General features: G+C 40.3%; 1 non-coding gene across 1 annotated transcript; it reads right to left on the bottom strand.

Moving 5' to 3' along the window:
• Nucleotides 1-15,728: 15,728 nt before the first annotated feature.
• Nucleotides 15,729-15,810, bottom strand: TRNAL-CAA. Its single transcript has one exon. It is a non-coding gene; the product is annotated as a tRNA-Leu (tRNA).
• Nucleotides 15,811-18,842: the final 3,032 nt, after the last annotated feature.

The following is an 18,842-nucleotide window of genomic DNA, read 5'->3' as shown; positions in this document are numbered from 1 at the left end:
GTATATTTCTTTTCTGTCTAGCAGGACACACTGTTGATGGATGTTTAACATAAGCAACTTTACAAATACATTTTTCAACACAAACACCTGCACAAATCAGTTTGATATACAAATGACATGTAATTCTTTAAAAAAATTCCAGCTAGCTGTACTGGCGTATGTTACACAGCCATTGTCCTACATGACCTGGCTTAGTTGGCAGTACCTCACATCATCACATTTATCCTCTCTTTTAAGATACAAGATATTTTTTCAAATGACCCTTTTGAAGCTTTGCTTAAGAGGAATAGACCTGTCTGGGAATACCTTAACCCATCTCCTGTCTTGAGAACCCATCTATATTGGCACTGCTGTCCCAACTACAGTGCTGCACTGTCATGTCATAGGCCTGCAAATTTAGGCTCTACCTTAGTAACTTGGTATTTTGCTGGTATTTTGCTGGCTGGCTCAATGTAGCCATAGGTTCCCTTCAGACTCCTCCTGCCCCCTACTGAAAATACTTAGCACAAGGGCCTCCCTATCATGGTATTGCTTCTTCATGTTAACATGGTACAGTTTGTGCCCCTGCTTCCTGCCTATCAGGTTTACCATGTAGTTAACATCACTGACCTTCCTTACCACTTTGAAGGGTCCCTCCCAAGCTGTGTGCAGCTTATTGTTTCTGACAGGAATGAGAACCATAACTTGCTGTCCCACAGCATACTCTCAGGGTTGAGCTTTCTTGTCATAACAGACCTTTTTCTATTGTTGGGCTCCTGCCAGGTTCTCCTGGGCCAAGACCATGAGCTCCCTAAGCCTTATCCTGAGGTTTAGGACATATGCCACAACAGAATCCTTGTGAAATTCACACTCACCCTCCTACTCATCACAAATCAAATCTATAGGCCCCCTCACCCTATGTGCATACAGCAACTCAAAGGGTGAAAACCCTGTGGATTCCTGAAGTATCTCTCTGTACACAAACAGCAGATGGGGCAAATAGTTGTCTTACTGTCTGTTAAACTGGTCTGCAAATGCCTGTAACATGGTCTTTAGTGTAGAGTTTAGCCTCTCCACAAGGCCATTGGTCTGGGGAAGGTAGGGGGTGGTTTTAGGTGCTTCACTCCACAGCGCTTCCACAGACAAGCCAACAGGTCTGACATGAAGTTTGCACCTCTGTCAGTCAGTATTTCTCTTGGAAGCCTACTCTGCTGAAAATCTCTAACAAAGCATTTGTCACCTTCTCTGACTCGATGGAGGACAGAGACACTGTCTTAGGGTATCTAGTAGCATAATCTTCTACCACCAGGATATACTTCTTCCCTGTGGAACTTGAGGTACTGAGAGGCCCCACAATATCCATAGTTACCCACTGAAATGGCTCCTCAGTCACAGGCAAAGGCATCAAAGGAGCGTTGACCTTGTTTCCTGCCTTGCCTAATTTTTGGCACTGTTCACAGGTCCTGCAGTACCCTGTTACATCCCTTGCAATCCCTTGCCAGTAAAAGGTGTACATAATATGTCTCTTGGTACACTTTATGCCCATATGACCTGCAAAAGGAATGCCATGGGCTATGGCTAAAAGCACCAGATGGTAGGTTCTAGGCAGTAACAACTGCTGTACTACCTCACTCTCTAGCCCTCCCTCAGGGGGTCCACTCTTTGTACAGTAACCCTTTGTTGCAGTATGCAGACACCCCTCTTCCTTGGGAATCAGGTGCCTTCCTAGCTACCTCCCTCAAGCCTCTTAGTGCAGGGTCCAAGAGTTGAGCCTGTCTCAACTCTGTCTTTGTGACCCTTCCCAGCTCCATTTCCACAGGAAGTCTGGTATCCTCTGACAGGGTATTTCACTGTCATCCTGGTTACTACCACTCACCTCTGAATTGCCTTGCAGTCACTCAGTCCAGGGGAACATAAGTACCTACCATCAACTTTGGCTCACCTTCAGGCTCACTGCTACAGAGTAGCTTCCTCTGTGAAATAGCCACCTCACCAGCCCTGGCTTCAGGTGTGGGGTCTGTTTGGGTCCTCCCCAGGCTACCAGACTCACATGCCTTTTCCCAAGCCTAACTGCATGTAACTGCATGCACACAAGGTGCTGCATCATCAGAATCATTCCCCATCAAGAGATCTGCAGAGATATCCTGAAACACACCCACTTGCATGCTTCCTTTTCCACCCTTGCAGTTAAGGTGAACCCTAGCCAAAGGCATTTGGAATGGGGTCCCTCCTAAAGCTCTGACTGGAGTGAACTTCCCAAGCAAGTTCTGCTCCTCTTCAACCACTGCAGCCTTCACCATGTTTATACCAGAGGCTCTGTCTCTTAGTGGTGGCCTGTTTTCCATCCACTAAGCTTGGGTATAAACTCTTGTGATAGTTTGGTACCCATGTTGTCTCCAGACAACTTACCACTGGTATACTGTTATTTCCTCTTGCTGGCTCCCCAACCTTTTGTTCCCCACCTTGTTTCTGTGGACATCTATATGATACATGGCCCCACTGGTTACATTTAAAACATTTAACCCTTGATCCCGGCCGTGTATGTGAACTAATGTCTTCCCCTGTTACTGGTTGCCTCGTTGGGGTGGTTTAGGCTGCCTACCATGGATTTCCTTATATCCATATGCAGGACTGGGTATCCCCTTTCTGTGCAGTGATCCCCTGCTTGCTAAGTAGAGATCCCATTTTTTCACCAGCTCATCTGCAGAATTACACTCCCAATCTGCCAACCAGATTCTCATATCCTCAGGCAAAGTGCTAAGGGCCAGTTCCCTCACCAAAAGGTCCATCAGCCCTTCAAAAGTGGTGAACTGACACCCACTCATCCACCTATGAAAATAAGTGCTTAACTCAGCAATGTAATATCACATAATTTCATCTGCCTTGCGTGTATTTTCACAAAACTTTTCTGTAAGCTTCAGGTGTTAACTTAAAGCATTCTAGTAAACATTATTTTACTCTATTACAGTTTAAGCAATCAATATTAGACAATTTAGAAACAGCAGTTACAGCTTTACCATGGAGTAAGGGGCTCAGGAACCGTACCCAGAGCCCTTGGTCAACAATATTCTGTTTACATACTCTTTTAAATATATGAATAAAACTATCAAATTTATCAATCTCTGTAAATTGTGCAAGAAATTTACCGACCTTTATTCCTTCTGGGTTTGGTTATTCCCGTCCCCATTACCTCCATGACCCTCTTGAAAAGTCAGTATCTCTGTCTCATGTTGATGCTGATTCTCATTTTGTTCAGCCGCCAAATGCCGCAGTCTCTCTGCTGATTCTCATTTCAAGTGTTTTGCCTTCAGTTCAAGTCTCTTTAACTCCAAACAGATTTTAAGTCCTCCGAAGAAATTGTGAACTGTCCTGTTTCTAAGGGCTGCAAATTCCCATCACCAGACTGATTATCCTCCTGGTTGCTGGTCTGAGCTGTGACTAAGGCTGAAATAATTTCCTCTTTAGTCAGGTTGGCATGCACCAGTCCTTTGGTTTCACACAGTCCCTCCCCCCCAAAAGGAGAAATATCTATCCCAGCAGAGTGTAGCCTCCCAATCATCTCAAATGCCCAGGTGAGAGCTGCTCTCTCTAAAGCTAAAAACACAGCATCAATGGGACCGGATGGTGTCCCCAGCTGTGTGCTGCATGAACTCAATGAGGAACTAAACCCACACATAAGGCTGCTGTTTAATCTTAGCCTTACCACAGGATACCTACCCAAAGAGTGGCGTACGGCCACTGTGGTCCCACTCCACAAAGGCGGTGCTTCTACGGACCCTGGTAATTACCGCCCCATAAGCTTAACAAGCCTGGTCTGCAAAGCTATGGAGAGGATCATAATGGAACTCATAAATAAAGACATAGGGGACCTACAGACATTGGATCCTACCCAATTCGGCTTTGTCAAGGGCAGATCATGCCTCTTGAACTTGGTCGACTTTTTTGAAACAGTCACCAAGGCCATTGATGAGGGTAAGGCAGTTCACACAGCCTACCTTGACCTTGCAAAAGCTTTCGACACGATACCCCACTCGGGTATCATAGAAAAGCTCACCAGCTTAAATGTAAACCCATATGTCACAAGATGGGTTGCAAACTGGCTCAAGGACAGAACCCACAGGGTTAGAGTTGCTGGTGCCATGTCAGACTCCAAGCCGGTCACAAGCAGTGTCCCACAGGGCTCAGTCCTGGGCCCCCTCTTGTTCGGCATCTACTTTTCAGAAGTGCAGGCAAACATAGGAGGATTGTGGCTGACAAAGTTTGCAGATGTCTGCAAACTGGGCCATAGTTGAAAATCCATCAGACACAGATATCCTTCAGAGAGGTCTCATAGAAATGGATAACTGGTGCCAGAGCCATGGCCTTAAGCTAAACGCCAAAAATGTATAGTCATACCCTTTGGTAAAAACAAGGTAACCCCAAGTTACCACATAGGTGGCAATCTATTAAGCACAGAAGAGGTTATCAGGGACCTGGGGACCCAAGTTGACAGTAACCTTTCTTTTGACACTCACATTGCCAAAGTGGTTAGGAGGACCTTCTACATTGTCCACCTGATTATGAAGGGATTCACATCCAGATCAAGGGAGGTCATTGTTCCCCTGTACTCTTCACTTATCAGACCAATGATTGAGTACAATGCCCCATTCGGAATGTATCTTACCCGACACCTGCAGCAATTGGAAAGACCCCAAAAGTTCCTCACCAAAGGGATAAAGGGGCTCAAAGATATGCCATATGCTGCCCGACTGAAGAAACTCCAGCTCTATTCAGTTTGCCTACCGTCTGCTCAGAGGTGACCTGTGCCTGACATACAAGGCCATGTCCAACCCGGAATTAATGGACATGCTCCACCTCAAAAAATCCAAATCCACCAGAGCCACAAGAGCAAGAGACTTAAACCTCAACACGGATATAAATAGGATGTGCTGGAGGGACAGATTCATCACGCAGAGACTCCCTATGCTGTGGAACAGAATCCCGGTCCATGTGAGACAGACCACCTCGCTGGCTCTGTTCAAGAGGAATCTTGACCAGTGGATGGGAGATCGTAGGTTTACCCCGGGGATCATCTCTGTATCACTGCTGGACAGAGGCACGGCAAACTAATGGGTATAGTATTCTTCAACCTAAGGGGTGGTGAAAGCCACACAACTCTGGCTTGGCTTATAAATGCCCTAGGGCAGATAGCCTAGTATGAACCTATGAACCTATGAACACAACTTGGCCAACTGGTTCTGTATCAGCTTGCCATAATCCTCTGATAACATCTTTGCATGCTTTCTCTGACTAAACTAAACTAAGAAAAAAAAATAAAATTGTGGTGAAATGAAACTCTGAATGTTTAACTTTTGGCTTCTGAGAGGATACACTTTTAGTGAAAATTGCCTACAGGCCACAGAAGTATAATTAATATCCACACCACTGCTCACCAATATGTGACATCCCCTCTCTGGGCCAGTAATCAAGGAGTCTGAATCCTCACCACTGACACTGGTAAGGGACATTCACTTGGAACACAAATAAATACACACTGTATTTCCACACAACTTTCTGCATCAAACACAATTTCCCTTAAGAGCACACAGGGAACACACTCAGTCTGGGGTCTGGGTTTCTCTCTCTCTCTCTCTCTAGGTCCCCAATAAGACTCCCCACTAGCACAGCTATAGAGTTGAGTCCTCAGCTGACTGTCCAAGCCAAGTCCTTCACCACTCTCTCTGTGAAACCAATGCTTCATGTCCTTGCTCTAAGCAGCTGACACACACTCTTGGAGATTTGAATTGCACAAATACACACACACACACACACACACACACACACACACACACACACACACACACACACACACACACACACACACACACCTGGGAAAGGCCAGCACAGATGTACTAGCTATGCCCCCGTTTGCCCAGACTATAAGGTAGTTACTGCCACCAGAAACTTCAAAGCCAGCTACTCTAAGGCTCTTACAAGGGTACCCAATTATACTAAGTGAAATTAATATCAATGCAAATGATAGTGTTTGACAAATGCAGTAAGGCTTTCAGGAGTGGCCACAGAGTCACCAAATAGATATATGTACTCTCAAAGTTTAAAATATTCTCTAAAGGATCAATCACAATGAAGAGTTTAAATATAGTTCATAATAAATAATAAAATAACATGAAAATACTAAATATCTATTAACAATAAACACCAGTGTTTCAGTCACAAGAAATATTAAAATAACACAGATGAATAGATTCACACAGATACAGGAAAAATAGTACTTAACTAATCTCACTATATTTTCCTGATTGATCTAAATAATTACTATTCCCAGGTCACTTACTAGAGCAAGGCAAGATGGTTTCAAAAACAGAGTGCTCTGAGAATTCAGTCTCTTCTAGTATTAAAACATCATTTTTACCCTGGATTGCAGAATGACATCACATACATCTGGTCATCTAAATTATTGCTCCCTTTCCTAGCAACTGACCCAGGATCTCACACATATGTGTCAATAATACTGACACATAGAGCTTTGCTAAGATCTGTTGCAGCTTCTGGAAGTCATAAAACAATGAAACACTTCCATGTTTCATACAGGAGCTAATAAACCATTCTCTGACACAGACATTTCATCCCTGGCTGCAATTAGAATCGTAAGATACAATTTTATGGCCTAAATTAAGTAATTTAATTTCATACTATTTTTCAAAGTTAGCTGTACTGAGATTATCCTCTTCTCTTCCAGTATCTTCTGTTAACATATATACATTTCCTCAGTTACAACAGTACAGTCAGATATAAATGCCTATTTCTTTTCTGTCCATCAGGACACACTGTTGATACATGTTTTACACAAGCAACTTTACAAATACATTTTTTTAACACAAGCATCTGTACAAATCAATTTGATATACAAATGGTATGTAATTCTTTACAAAATTCCAGCTAGCTGTACTGGCATATGCTACACATCCATTGCCCTACTTCTCCTGGCATAGCTGGAGTTTCTCCAGGGTAATATTGGTTTGTGTTAAAGTTTAAATGTGTTCAAAGTATTAATAATGTTGGCTAGCCAGATATACATAGCCACTATGCGAAAAGGGGCCCTGACTTTGCCAAGCCTTCCACCCCTTGCAGGTATTATTATATATTCAAAATAACCTAATGAATGACACAATGAGTAGCATTACCATCTCACAGCAAGAGGCTCTCTAGTTCTGCTTTTTGCTGAAGTTCTTTCTGTCTGGAGTCTGCATGTCCTCCCTGTGTTTGCATGAGCATTCTCCAGGACTTCAGTTTCTTCCTATAACCCAACGCTATATGGTATGTGGACGGGCAATTCTAAATTACCCATAGGTGTGTTTGTGTGTGTGTGTGCATGTGTGTGTGTGTGTGTGTGTGTGTGTGTGTGTGTGTGTGTGTGTGTGTGTGTATACACATACATGCATGTGCATACATTTCTATTTTTGTATTTGTTTATTTAATTTGTGGGGTACTTAAGATGTCACATTTGAATTCTGAGTGTGTGTGTGTGTGTGTGTGTGTGTGTGTGTGTGTGTGTGTGTGTGTGTGTGTGTGTGTGTGTGTGTGTGTGTGTGTGTGTGTTTTCACATGTGTGATACTGAGGAAAGGACTGGCAATCTACTTCTGTTCTCTGTTTGGTTAGTAAACTGTGGATGGAAAAGGCTGTTCTTGGTGTCAGTATAAGAAATGGATGCAACATCTCAGCAATATATGAAGCTGAAACTAACATTGTTTGCGCATATATGTTGCAGCATTGTGTTACAACATTATTTAGGATGCACAGATATGCATTAGTGCACAGACATTAGAGTTTATTTCCCAGAGCAACCCTAATATTGACTGCTTTGTGGTAGAAGACTCATTCTTTCAAATCATCTCTTCAAAAAAATGTGTTGTATTTTCTTACTTCTTAATCCATCAACTAAGAAGTGGCATAAAAGGTTAGAAATCTGCTAATTGGACAGCTGCACCTTGTAAGAGATATTCATTTTTAATTTGTATTATTAAAGTATTATATTTTGTTTTGTCATTTAAAAAAGGTGTGTGCATGAATGTGCATGATAATATTGAGTAGTATGTTTATAATAACTGTATGCCTCACAGCTCAGACATATTATTCCTATTGACCATTACTCCATCATTAGCACTGTAGTCTCAGGACAAAGTGACAGTGCAGGTTACACAGCTTGCAGCCACCAAGTGGCTGTAAGCAGCAGTAATGGAACAGAAGATATGAAAATGGTAATGTTGCTGTGAGATTAATATGTGGGGGGTATATCATGTTGACATTCAGAGCAGCCACACAATTTATGACTACTAACAGATAGTAGACAAAACTAATTCATGAAAACAGAATGTAAATGTTCAAATGCAATAAAATCATATATAATTGTTGTAGGAGATTGATTTAGAAGTTAATATTGATTTTTGGCAGGATTCTAGCTCTCAGAATGATATTTGATAGTTCATAGCAGGGGCAAGTATCCATGCAAAAAAAGACTCAGGCAAGTTCAAGGATCTGATCATAGCAGAAGTAAGCCAAGGAAGTTCACGTACTCCAGCAGTTTCATCACACTGTCTGTTGTCTGTTTAGTGATGACACAAACTGGGCTATTACTTGGCCTCTGTTTGTCAACACTTTAATGCAGTTAAGCTACTTTAAATGTCAGTTCTTAGATGAGCAACTTTAGAACAAGACTTTATAAGTTTTAAGTCTGACTTGTTACTGAAGGGAGCAGAAAAACAGCATTGTTTTATTTTTGTGAATGTTGACCTTTTCTTTTGTGTTCAACACTTCAAACATAGAAGAAAAACAGCCAGGTAATTAGTTAAAAGAAAACTGCACACAAAATAATATCTAAGAGTCCTGCATTTCTTTTCTATTTATTTCATTTTAATTCACATCAAAGAATCAGCCCTTTGTTCTTAATGGAGCTGTATGTCAGTAAATAGAGGCCTCACTCAAAAAGAGTAAGAGATAAAAAGACAGGGCACTCTATGTAAAGCAACTGTCCCTGATCACACCCTGAGCCCTGGGTTTCACATTTAATTATACCCCTTTGTGATCCTCAGCAATCCTTTGAGCCCTGTGTCTTTGAAGTTTGAACTTTAAAAAATAACTTGAAGGTTGTTGAGGCGTGCGAGTGTGTACTCCTAATTGTAGTTTTCTCTGCTAATCTGAAACTATTTTGATATGTTTTCCTTTTTTGCTCTGGTAAGTGGCCGTGTAATTATGGTATGATACAATTTCCTCTTAAAGCTACAGGATACATTTTTACTGCTGCAGTGCAGACAGTTTAAAAGCAGATTAGGATGCAGAAGAAAGAAAAACAATATATGTATCAGTTATGAACCAAAGAAGTACACAGTCAGAAACATCCCCTCTCCCAATACATATACATGGACTTACCCAGTTTAATTTTTCGAAGTCTTTTGAGTTTCTAATACCATGATGGAAATGGACCCTATTCCAAAGTTAGGGCATAATTAAAGTTCATGAAATTAGTATTTTTTCAGATTTTGATGTTAGCCAAAAGTGCCTTTTGCAGCACCCACAATGTGCCCAGAACCGACTCCTTCTGTAACCCCTATGGAGTTACATTTATTGATAGCATATGTAAGTACGACTATAAATTATTTTTTATTAGACCCTTTGCTCTTACTAGTATTAGAACTGTCTGGATAACTTTCTTCCAGATTGCTCTTGTTTCTGCCTACAAGTCCAGACATTTTTTATGATTTTATGTCTCTCTGTACATAACAACACTGTAATCACTAGGTTAGCAATTTCAATAGTAGGGTACTTCCTATGATTCTTGAGTACAAGTTATTTCAACCATATTTGCAGATTTATTTGTATTACCAAGGGTGTGAGGTTCAGTCCTAACCTCCACTCACTAATTGTGTGAAGTTATCTACATTCTGCTTATGGCTGCATGCACTCTCTGTGGATATTTCATTTTCCTCAATCAACTGGTATACTTTTGGGAGGTGGGAGGCACCCACCTCCAAAAACATGCTGGTTGATTGGCTATATAACACTGTCCATATTTACTCTTGCCTTTGTAGATGGTTCATGATTAAAAAGGGCGAGCAAGAAGAAACAGCTCACTTGCCTGATTAACAAACAAAAAATAAATAAAACAGCTGACCTTAAAACTCACTTTCCTATAAAATCTTGTTTCCAGGTATTTCACAAAGTCCTGATTTATTGAATGAATAGATATGGGTCTTTATATATGAGAAGCTCTAGTTCAAATTAGTCAGTACCATTAAGTTTGTAATTCGCATTTGGAAAATCCTTGGCATTTACAAATGGACATTTGCTCAACATCCAGAGACTAGTACTATATTCATTTTATGACTGCTTTAATATCAGTTAAGGGAATAAACCTTTTCTAAGTGTTTAGGGTGGAGCTAGAACTCATTGTTGATGTTGTAATTACTGGAATGAGTATAATAATTTCCTAGTTACTGAGTGGATGGTGATACAGGAACAGTGGGTCTGCTGTTTGCAGGAGACTTTTTGAGGATAAACTGGAGCTCATTGTCTGTATTGCACTGTTAAAACAAACACCACACCTGAAGCCAAAATCCCACAGCAGTCACAAAACAATTCAGTAGTCCTGTATTCCAATGAAGATAAAAAGTTTAATGACAGGCAAATATCCAAGCAGTAAATAATCCAGTAGGTAAACGCTTTCGTCTGTCTCAATGCAGACTTTATCACAACCAAAAGTGATTAACTTCACATCCTTTATATAATTACACCAATTAGTAAAACAGCCCTTTCTTAAAAAGACAGAACATTAAAAACAACTAGTTGCATGAAGAATATAAAAATACTTTCATTAAAGTGTCGAAGCCCTTTCAACCAAAATAGGCTTGACAGATACATTTTCATTCATGCCAGGGGGCTGGCAAGCATTTAAACGGAGTTGCCACTTCAACTCAGCCTTCTCAATCTGGTTTGACCAGTTACCCCCCTCCCTGGCATTTTTAACTACTACTTCTTCTAAAATACCAAATTTGAAGCCAGAAAAAAAAACGGGTAAGTCAGAGTGTGCTTAAAAAGGGCATTGTTATAATTCTTTGTACTAATAGCATATAAATGCTCAAATATTCCCTTCCTAATTGCCCTCTCGGTCTTACCCACATAATAACCATTGCATCCCATACAAACACTCAGGTAAGCCAGACCAGGAGTATTATAATTACCTCCTGCTAGTCTAACATATTGCGGGGCTAACATATGAACAGGGGAGCAAGGATGTGTTCCACATTAGGCAACTTGAAAAGGGAACTCGGCAAATTAAGTCAGATGTTTATAGCCAGAGGCTACCCTGAGAATTGGGTTTCCCAGACCAGTGTGGAAATCATTGATGGTTGGGGGACTAAGTTTAAACCACTGCTGGGGCAGGATGACCTTCTTCATTTGAGACAGGGTCAACCTGAGGTTCAGAACACAGTTGAGAGTGCTGTTTTCTCACAAACTATGATGGCACAATTTGGCACCTTTGGTAAAAAGGTGAGAGATGTTTTAAACAAGAACTGGGTGATTTTGGAATGTAACAATGAACTTGTTAGTTTGTTGGGTTACAGGCCCACCTTTTCATTCAAGGTGGGAGGTAATTTAAAATTTTTGTTGGAACACCCTATCAAAATTAAGGATGGTAGAGGAACCAGGTCATGTGGTAGATGTAACTATTGTAGGTATTTGGTGAACGTAACAGAAATGTGGGTGGGGGTACCCCCACAATATGTTAGACTAGCAGGAGGTAATTGTAATACTCCTGGTCTGGCTTACCTGAGTGTTTGTATGGGATGCAATGGTTATTATGTGGGTAAGACCGAGAGGGCAATTAGCAAGGGAATATATGAGCATTTATATGCTATTAGTACAAAGAATTATAACAATGTCCTTTTTAAGCACACTCTGACTTACCCGTTTTTTTTCTGGCTTCAAATTTGATATTTTAGAAGAAGTAGTAGTTAAAAATGCCAGGGGGGGGGGGGTAACTGGTCAAACCAGATTGAGAAGGCTGAGTTGAAGTGGCAACTCCATTTAAATGCTTGCCAGCCCCCTGGCATGAATGAAAATGTATCTGTCAAGCCTATTTCGGTTGAAAGGGCTTCGACACTTTAATGAAAGTATTTTTATATTCTTCATGCAACTAGTTGTTTTAATGTTCTGTCTTTTTAAGAAAGGGCTGTTTTACTAATTGGTGTAATTATATAAAGGATGTGAAGTTAAGCACTTTTGGTTGTGATAAAGTCTGCATTGAGACAGACGAAAGTGCTTACCTACTGGATTATTTACTGCTTGGATTTTCTTGTCCTTAAATTTTTTATCTACCTACTGGATTATTCACTGCTTGGATTTTTGCCTGTCATTAAACTTTTTATAGTCATTGGAATACAGGACTACTGAAATGTTTTGTGACTGCTGTGGAATTTTGACTTCAGGTGTGGTGTTTATTTTACCAGTTGCTTTTGTTCACCACTCTACGCACATTTTGGCTGTTGTATTACGCTGTTAGTGACCTTACAGAAACTTGGGGAGGGGGGTGTATAGAGTGGCATGTGCTGAACCAGTGTAATGTTAATAGAAATCTTTCTGACTGTTAACAGACCCCTAGTTAACTATGCAATTCATAACAGCTTAGAACAACATTCTTTAAAGTGCAGCTGGCTCCAGAATTCTCATGAGAGCAAAACATGCATTTGTTAGCGGAGGACAGCTGTGAATATGTGTATATAGGACAGCTGTGTATATTTGTATATATGTGTAATGTATAAAAGGGGAAGAGTGTGTCACTTAATTTCCTTTTGGTTAATTATGTTATCCTTTAATATTTCCCTGCTGTGAATGTGCAATAAGCATAGTATCACTAGACTCTAGAAATGAATGAACCAGACGTGACATTTCTAAATGCAATATCCTGAGTTCGATCCTCAGCACATCTTATGTGTCATAGTAAACCTTTTATAAGCAAACCTAAAAGATTGCTTCTGTGTAGTAGAACTTGTGTCGAGTGGCTTCACCTAATTGACAAGACTAGGCTAGTCTATACAGATCAAACAGTGCAGGTGTTCAGGAATAGGTGACACCTAGAAAAAGTGGAATATGCTAAGTTGGCTATCTACATGCTAAGTGTCCTGTGATGAAATCTGTTGTAGGTGGAGGAGAGAACCTTTAGACCTTTCCTGGATAAAGATGTGCAGGCTAATGTCTTGATGCATAAGAAACACTTGGGATCTCAAAGTGGAACATTTTCTCTCATAGGATTAGTGGAATTCTAACTTTTCATCCTGATCCTGATAGAGAAGTTAATTTGGAAATAAAACAGAGCATAACTTGTTTCAAAGCAGTTGGATTCAACACTATCAGGAGATGACAGCAGAGGTTAATGTGGTTACCCTAGCAAAAATAAGTTGGACTCAGCAAAGCCGTTGACGTATCGAAGGAAAGTAGTGAAAGTAAAATGACTTGGGTTTGAGAACAAAACTGTTAGACTAGTGAAACTCTGGCATGTGGGGCAAGGTATATAGAGTGCTGGTGGAGAATAGTAAGTCATTTGCATTTATGCCAGTGACAAGAAGTGGTTTTCAGAGATAATTTCTAGGGCCACTTCTATCTGGTGTACTTATTAGAGACTTGACAACTCATGGAAAGGAAAGAGGAGGGAGTTTATTTATTGTCCATGTCAATGTAATGGCTGTGGGCAGTGCTAGTAAGCACTGATCAGGCCAGCAAACTGCTGTATAATGCAGCAGTCAGACGGTGTGTCAGGAACTGCCAGGTAATACATTTTGGGGGACAGAAGTACTGTTTGGAGGGCTTGTCTACATATCAATTTGAAGGTGCACTATTCAAAGGGATGGATGTCCACAGTCAGACACTAAACACAGAGGCAGAGTCCCTTGTGAGTTAGTGGTTATTATTCAGCAGTCTAATCACCGTGATCTGTGTTAGAGAAGGTCCAACACATTCCTTAATACCAATGCAGATTGAAGATGCAAGGTGGGTGGTTTAACAGAGTAGCAAGAAAGTGTTATTTTGCAAAAAAGGTAGTAGATGACTGTGGTCATTAACCTGACAAATAACACAATCAAAAATAATAAGGTATGGGACAAAGATAAGATAATTATCATCAGGATGTAGGACATTAAAGAAAAACTATTAACTATTAAGGCTCTAATGATTTTTCTTCTTGATATTTTCCCCCCTTATTATACATTGTATGCATATCTGCTACTGTTTGTAAAATATATGCCATTTAATGCAGTTATGTTTTATTGGGTCCAATCATGCCTATAATTTGTATTGCTCAATGTATTTCACCTATGCTTGCATGTGTATATAATGCAACTACTCGTTATAATTACTTTGTTAATGGAGCTTTTCACTCCAGGTCTCCACTGAAAATGTGCCTTCTTGGCTCAGTCGGACTTTCCTGGTAAACAAATGTAAATAAATAAATAAAATAAGTAAGATTGCCTAGTTATCAAACAAATAGGGAAATGGAATGTAGGACTACGTGGGTCAAGTGATTCTTGTCTGCCATCAAAATCTGTGCATTGCAAACCCTGAAAGGCAAGAAGGGGATAGAGTAACTCACAAGAGAATAGAAAAGAATGTGAGAGGAGTGCAAGTATATGATACCGAAAAAGTGCCTGGTTTACAGCAGAGATTAGGAGGGGATTTGTCACCAAAACTGTAACAGCAACATGTAATACTTTACTAAGTGAGCTGTGAATCTGGGCATGGCTTTGAGACAGGCTGCAACAGGTAGTGGAGGAAACAGAGAGAAAATCTACTGTATGTGGGCTACATTCATATATTGCATGGAATCCACAGATATAGGGCATCATCTATTGGAATTACTGTATGCTGCTCTGTTTCTAAACACATTTCCATTTTATCTGTTTTCCCATTAGCATTGTTCTCCTGAATGAATATTTCAACAAGAATTTTTAAGTTTACTTGACTTCAAGCAAAATGTTTCCTGATGCAGCTCATCAAGCCATCAGTGCCAGTGTAATATCCACCAATCAGTGCCAGTGTAATATCCACCAGTCAGTGCCAGTGTAATATCCACCAGTCAGTGCCAGTGTAATATCCACCAGTCAGTGCCAGTGTAATATCCACCAGTCAGTGCCAGTGTAATATCCACCAGTCAGTGCCAGTGTAATATCCACCAGTCAGTGCCAGTGTAATATCCACCAGTCAGTGCCAGTGTAATATCCACCACCTAAAGATTAGCATGAAGAATAGAGGATGTACAAGGTACTATACACACCCAAAATGGTCAGCCTCTCTCACTTACCTGCCTTCTGTGCTTTATATGGCTCCTTTTTGAAAATGATGCCTGCTTTGTTGTGAAATTAAAATCCTCTCTTGCTGCCCCATAGTTGCATTCCATAGCTGGAAGTACAGCAAATCACCTGCCTACCCAAGTCTCCAGGAAACAGCCAAGTAACACAGCACCAGTCGTTCTGCATTATATGCAACATCATTAGTACTGTCTCTGTGGGTCTGTCTCAGGGCCTTTCCCTTGTGGGATATGTTTGGTACATCTCATAGGTTCATGGATTAGTACTAGGCTAACTGCCCTTGTGGGCCATTTTAATCCTAGCCAGTTACCCCATGTGAAAATCAAACCCTGCACCTTGTGTCTGTAAGGTAAACACTTTAACCATTATGCCAACCACCCACTAAACAGCACCAATGTAATTGACAGGATTTTAACCTGTGCGGGGAAAGTCTAATGGATTTTGAGTCCATCACCTTAACCACTGGGCCACAATTACAAATATGCAACCCCACTAGGCACTTAAACCACCTCACATGATTCCTCCAAACACAGAGAACCAGTGGCTGTAGTCTCAGATCCTCCAAGGCTACTAATTATCTCACTCCAGCATGGGAGTTAGTCCAGCTGCCATGAAAATGTGCCATTTTTCTGTGTTTCTTAATGCATTTTGGTTACTCCCTAGCTCTTGTAACCATAGATGGGAATGGTGACAGACACTGATAAGCTGAAAGCATTGTCCTATGGCCCAGTTCTTACGTCTTCACAATAGTATGATACAAGGCCAACAGTACTGCTATTGCTACACCCAGCAGCTGATTAATCTCTCAGCACCCTCTTTATTGAACATGACCTTGAGAAAATGAAATTCCTCCAAATGCATTAGCTATTTCACCTCACTTATGCAGAGAAGTCGAATTGTTAACGGGAAAGCACAGGATCGCTGATTTGGAGGTTCAAATTTTCAACCTGTTTCAAACTCACCAGTGAGCTACTTCATTGTATGCTGGAGATCTCAGTCACTTGAGGCTAAAAGAATAGCTTCATCTGCCAACAATAAAATTGCAACACTCATTATGTCCGCCAAAGTGGATTTGCACCACACCTTGATTACACATTGAAATCCCGTCCATGAAAGTGATTTACAGGACAGGAGACAAGATACTCTTGGTAGAGTCCTATGGTTACCTACCCTGAATGTATTATGATAAATAGACTCCGCTCTCACTCCACAAATGTATGTACTAAATGCACACAGCAACAGCCCTTGTACCTTGTAGTGTTGTAGCAAATCCCACAAGATATTCCAGACTGTGTAGTCATTTGCCCTGTCTAGGTCTACAGAGCACATATAGACAGTTTTACCATGTGTCCTCCAGTAGCTAGTCAAGGACAAAGAGTTGATCCATTCTTCCACAACCAGGGTGGAGTCCTTGTTGCTACTACAGTGCATTCTAGTTATTGTAATATGGTGGTGTTAATAGATTCTTTTGTAGAATACACACTGATTCCTGATACAAATAAAGACACTGTATATTAATTAGTGTGAGATTGTAGCTAGTAAGAAGTTCTTTTGCTAAACACACACTTCTATGTATCATTCATTGAAATTTCTGACCATTAATAGGTTTATTCAATAAATTCACAGTTTTCTAACACAAATAAATTAACTGTATATAGACTGTTGACATATCTGACAATTAATAATTTACCTATAGCTTAACTTCATAATTATTAACTTGAAAATGTTTGTACTAAGTACCATCCAGAACTGTGAAAAAGTATCTGCTAAAGCCAAACTCTTATGCACCAAGATCACACTCCTCTACCCATCTCTGTGGCATGGTGTGAGGATTCTCTGACTATGACCTAGATGTCGTGAGTTTCATTTGCGGCTCTGCCACTAGAGAAACTGGTTGGAAAGGAGTGGCAACTGTTCTGACCATTCCAAAAGAGAGGGAGGGGTTTCTACGTGCGATCTCCCAGTGAAAGTGTTAGTGTTGTAATCACAGAGCAGGTAGGCAATGAATTTAGTATACTAGGGGGACAGTTACTTGTGGTGATGAGTGTATTGTCAGTCAGTCCTACTCATTTAAGGCATACCAAAAATTCCCCAGCATATTAAGCCAACATATATGAAGCTGCTATGTTGCTCCACTCTCGTTTTCCCTTTCCCCTTCCCAACCTGCTGACAATCATGGTGATCCCACCTCAGAGGATAGTACTGGGGAAATGTAGGGTAGGAGCAGCTGAAGCAACACAGAGCAACTGATGCTCAGCTAGACTGATGCACAAAGAGGAGGAAAAAAAGATCACACTGTTCTGATTGTTTCTCAAAATAAATAGTTCCACATGTCTTTTAGCAGCTCCCTGTCAATTTTAGCCTTTTTATTTGATATTTAGCTCAGAAACACTGTCTGGCATTTTTGCTAGCACAAGGCTTCCTCTCACCAGGTAAATCACAACATATTTTCTCATTTTTCTACTTAATTTTGCTGCATTTACAAAACTAATTGGTTCTTGCACACATGAAGTGTTCTCACCACCATTTGTTATGCATCTGCCCTAGCATATATACTTGGCAACAACGTTAATAAATGTCCAAAAATCCAAAGCTGTGCTTTTGTGCTGTTTAACTTGCTAAGTACCTCATAAGCTGTTGTGACAACTAGTATCCACATATTTGAGTCAATCATAGCAGAGTACATATACTTCAAAATTCCAATGGTGGAAATCCAACACAGATTCGCTTATGTGGCCTGCCTCCAGAAAAAAATGCTGTATCACAACAGGATGGATGCAATATATTCTTAGGGTAAAATTCAGAAATAAGGGGAAAAAATGAAAAAAAAATGAACTTTGAGTTTTGCTTTTGTGAGGGTTCAGAGATGTGGATTTCTAGGTAAAGCAATCTTCTTGGAATACAGGGTTAACAATCTCACCTCTGTGACCAGAAAGCAAAAAGGTTTTTAAATTTGGTTCTATGGATGGGATAGTTAACTACAAAAGATAATTGCCAGGGAATGCATTTTATATCACAATGTCACAGATTGTTAAACCCACTTCATATTTTATTCATTTAACATTTACTATCATAAAAATGATGAGTTTTTACTAAATCATCTAACTGAAATGCACTGTATTGACTGAAAACTGAATCTACAGGACAGAACACGCCCCCATTCTAAGGCACCCACCATTTCCTTAATTTTCATCAAATGCAACCCTCAAGGGGTTCAGAAGCTTTCGATTTTAAAACAGTCTTTGTGCTTACATTTGTAACAATATTGAGTTTTCCCTGTTTGCCTAATTAACTGATGCTGGATACCTAGACCAGATTTGTATGGGAAAAAAATAACTTGCCGAACCAGGCAATCTGTAAATTCATTTTTCAAAATACTTCTCACACAAATTATTTATTTAGTGATAAATGTCTGCTGGTGGCATTGTTTATTGAATGTTTTATTTTGGTGTCAATTTAGCAATAAAATTGCATCTGTGTTTAATTTAAACGCAGGGATTTTTTCATGA

The sequence above is a fragment of the Protopterus annectens genome, chromosome 2.part0 (assembly GCF_019279795.1).
Source record: "Protopterus annectens isolate FY-2018-M chromosome 2.part0, PAN1.0, whole genome shotgun sequence".
Taxonomy (NCBI): domain Eukaryota; kingdom Metazoa; phylum Chordata; order Ceratodontiformes; family Protopteridae; genus Protopterus; species Protopterus annectens.
Note: the sequence above shows the minus strand (reverse complement) of the source record. Positions and strands in the feature narration are given on the sequence as shown.